At 58.2% G+C, this 4,247-nt stretch overlaps 1 protein-coding gene across 1 annotated transcript in view; it reads left to right on the top strand.

The window, feature by feature from the left end:
- Nucleotides 1–4,247, top strand: part of GRAP (GRB2-related adaptor protein) — a 25,382-nt gene that overhangs the window by 897 nt on the left and 20,238 nt on the right. The window lies entirely within an intron of this gene.

Genomic DNA, 4,247 nt, shown 5'->3' with positions numbered 1-4,247 from the left:
GCTCAGGGGCTGGGCTCAGGAGTGGCCGCGCCAGGAGTCAGGCACCGAGCGCCCAGGAGCTGAGGAAGCCACGCCCCTCCCGGCCTGAGCTTCCCCCCTTCCCCTCCCCCCCGCCCCCCCCCCCCCGACCCCCCCAGCAGTGGCATTTGACTAGACGTCCCGCCCTCTGAGCCCTGGGCCTACTCTTGGCCCAGAGCTTCAAGCGCACCCTGGGCCACCCTGCAGCCACCCTGCTGTCACCAGTCCCCGCTCAGCAGTGGGCCCGTGTCCCACCTCAGCTGCCCAGATGGGAGGCTGGGCGCCCCCCTCCCCGCTGACTGAGCTGAGGCACAGGGTGGTGACATGACTTGCTCAGAATGAGGTCCAATTTGAACGTGTGTCCTTTGACTCTAGACACTGTCTGTCCCTGAGGCTCAAGGACTGGTGGGAGGTTGATGCTTCGCAGAAGGAACCACGTCCCTTGAGGACCCACAACCCCTCCCTATGCCAGGATGCGGGTTCCTCGGTACACCGGCGCCCAGGGCGTGTGGCCCGATGGGGCGAAGGCAGGCCGAGCACAGGGCTGTCGAGGCCCTGTCTGTGAGGGCCACGGCGAGGCTGGCTTGCCCCCCTAAACCTAGATGTGAGGAAAGAGGAATGGGGCTCAGGGTGAAAGGCCAGCAGTGGAGAGGGTGGAGCAGGGGTCCCCAAGGCCACTGTAAAGGCTGTGACTGCCCCGCCCCCCAGGTTCCTGCGCCCACCTTTCCTACCCCAAGATTAGTCATTTCCCACTAACCTTTGCTAAAGTGTTAGCCAATACCTGGTGTATTTGCTTCTCTTAGAGGGACTGGCTGCTGAGGACGGAGTGAGCTCATGAGGGCAGGATCAGGGCATAGAACAGTGCCTGGCACACACACAGCAGGCTTTCAATAAGACAAGGGAAATGTCGAAGGAAGGAAGGAAGGAGGATGGATGGAAGGGAAGGACAGAAGGAAGGATGGACGGAAGGGAGGGAGGGAAGAAAGACTAAGTAGACACTGGGGTGCCTTCCAGTGGGACTTGCCCCGCCGCTGCCCCCATGGATGGATGCTGAGGAAGAGGCCTTTCAAGCTCAAAAAATGGTAAATGGCGGAGGAATGAAGGCAGGGGCCACCTTTCCCTTCATTCACTCAACAAACACTTGTTGAGCTATTTTGTCCTGGTTTTATCTATATAATAAAAGCCTAAGCGACCCTTACGGCGGAACGACCAGAATGACCAGTCACTGTGATGCACACTGACCACCAGGGGGCAGATGCTCAACACAGGAGCTGCCCCCTGGTGGGTCCAGTGTGCTCCCACAGGGGGGAGCGCTGCTCAGCCCGAAGCTGGGCTCACGGCTGGTGAGCGCAGCCGTGGTGGCGGGAGCCTCTCCTGCCTCCCTGGCAACACTAAGGAGCAGTGAGTGGGTGGGCAGTAAGGAGCGAGGGGTCCCAGACTGCAAGAGGGTGCAGGCCGGGCTGGGGGGAACCCCCCCACCCACCCAGTGCACGAATTTCATGCACCGGGCCTCTAGTTGAGATATAATTGGCTATAAGGTGTGGTTGCTTAAGCTGTGCAGCATGTGACTTGATAAACGTCTGTATATGAAACGTTGCCATGATGAGCTAGGTAGGTAAGGTTCATCGCCTCACCAGTGACATGTTTTTCCTCTTGAGGACTTTTGAGATCTATTCTCCTAGCAGCTTTCAAACATGCAACACAGTGATATTAGCTGTATCTCCATGCTGCACGTTACGTCCCATCACGTATTTATCTTAAACTGGAATGTGTACCTTTGACCCCTCCACCCCTTTCCGCCAGCCCCCACCCGCTGCCTCTGGCAACCAGCAGTGCGCTCTGTGTGGCGCTACCGAGCACCTGCTCCGTTCCAGGCAATGTTCTAAGTGTGGAGGCACAGCAAAGAGCACAGCAGAGCCCTTGCCCTCCTGGACCTGCCAGTCCAGAGGCCGCTGGCCCTGGAGGTTCCAGTGGGTTGAGGGGTGGACACAGGGAGAGGGGATGCACAGCGACCGCGCTGTGAGAGGTGACCCCTGAGTGAGACCTGAAGGATGAGCAGGAGGCAGTCATGCAAGCAGCCGGGGCTCTGGCTGGGGAGCACCCGGCACCAGGCCAGGAGGCAGGACCCTGTGCACATGTTCGAAGAATTGAAAGGCAGGTCTGTGGCTGAAGACAGTGAGCGAGGAGGCCCAGTGAGTGTGGCGGCAGGCAGGAGGCAGGACTGAGGGTGGGGTTTCTCTGTGAGTGTGAGCTCTACTCATCAAGGGCTTCCTTTGCAATGCTTTAAAGATAACAGAGGGGCCCTGAAGGGTCCTGGGTTCAGGTCCAGGCAAGGGCAGGTACGGGGTGCGTGCAGGAGGCACCCGATCGGTGTGTCTCTCACATCCACGTTTCTCTTACTCTGTCTCTAAAAACCAATATTGATACGTTATTATTAACTGAGATCATATCCAGAGTTTGTGCATTCATTCTTATTTTTATAACATATTGTCTTAAAATACTATTTATCTTGACTCCTGAGATGTTTGGAGCTCCTTTAATTTTCTCCTGAGGTGCCTCGCCCACCTCGCAGGAGTCGGGCCGCTTTCTGTGACTATAAAAATGTGACTGTCCCGCGTCCTCTCCTGGGCGGCCCAGGGGGTGAGCCTGGTGGCCCTTTCCGAGCAGCGAGCGGCGCTGGGCGGGCGCTGGCCCCGGGACCTGGCCCTTTCACCCATCCCACCAGCTTCCGGAGCGCGGCGTGGACCAGGCCTGCACAGCAGTGCCCACCGTCCCGCCCCCAGCCGCCGGGAGCCAGTGAGCAAATCTGAGCCCTGGTCTTGGAGAAAAACTCGGTGGCAGGCTGCCCCGCTGGGACAAAGGGCCTCAAACACTCTCCCGGAGCGAAGACCCTCCTTGAGGGGCGGGCATTTCTGGGGGCACGGTGCCTGCTGCTCCTGGCTGGAGGAGGGCGTGGGTGTGGCTGCACCCCCATATCTCCAAGGATAACCTGGTCTCTGAGGCCCAGACTCGAGGAGCCGAGGGCTCCTTGGCATTTCCACGGGAAAGGCCAGGGCACCCGGGACCCAATACAGGCAACCCTGCCTGCTGCCCACAGCCATTCCTCGAAGCCACAGGCCCAAACCCTCAGAACTGTCTCAGTTGCTCCCTATTCACCGAATATCCCCCCACCTCAGGCAGGGCCTTTGCACCGGCTGGCTGCTCCCTCTGCCCTGCACACTGTCGCCCACACCTTTCCGTGTCCGGTTCCTGTAATCTGGGTCTCAGGGAGGTGCTTCTCGGCCACCCCATCTGACCCCTGTTGCAAACCTCCCTGCCCCCAGCCAGGCGCCCTCCAGCTATGGCATCCTGCTGTTCCCAGACCACCCACTGCTACATTCTTACCTCGTTGACTTGTTTCCTTCCTTTTAAAACATTTTTTCCTTTTTATTGACTTTACTGGGGTGGCACCGTTTAACCAAATTACGCAAGTTTCAGGTCACAGCTCCACAGCACATCATCTGCACACTGTGCTGTGTGTTCACCAGTACAGGGTGAGTGCGGGAGGCACCGGTCCACCACCATTTATAGGCCCTCCACCTCCTCCACCTCCCCACCCTCACCCACGCTCACCTTCCTTTCTTATTGTTACCTTTACCCACCAGAATGCAAGCTCCTTGTTCCCTGCTGTGTTGCTAGAGCTTAGCACGGCGCCTGGCACACAGTAGGTGCTCAGTACATAGCGGATGAGCAGAGAGCAGTCTCTCTGTCAGTAAAGGGAGAGCAGGAGGGGAGCGAGATGGTGAGAACCCAGCCCAGGCAGGTAGCAGGTGCCCCAGGCACAGGAGTGGCCCGCACCCTGGGGGAGGGCCCGGCGGAGGCTCAGGGGAAGGCCAGCTCACCAGGCAGGAATCCCCACGTCTCTGAGGTCTAGGGCTTTTGAACCACAGTAACAGGAAGGATTCAGCTACTGTAAACAACGAGAACATTTCTGGGTCCTCAGAATGAAGATAATAGGAAAGTAAAACAAGATAGAGACTGGGTTAAACATATTACATTCACACGTCCACGGGACTTTGAGTTCACAAGACACGGCCAGGCTCAGTGCAGGCCGCAGCCATCCCACGCCCCAGTGATGAACGGCGCGGGGAGAGCGGCAGCAGCGCCGAACCCCGGCTCCGGGCATCTTCAGGAATCTGGCTTAATTTCTATAAATGAAGAATGTTTGTTTGTTTGTTTCAGCAAGTTCT

Source organism: Myotis lucifugus, unplaced genomic scaffold, assembly GCF_000147115.1.
Source record: "Myotis lucifugus unplaced genomic scaffold, Myoluc2.0 scaffold_1050, whole genome shotgun sequence".
NCBI classification, from domain to species: Eukaryota; Metazoa; Chordata; class Mammalia; order Chiroptera; family Vespertilionidae; genus Myotis; species Myotis lucifugus.
This window is presented reverse-complemented; position numbering and strand designations above follow the sequence as displayed.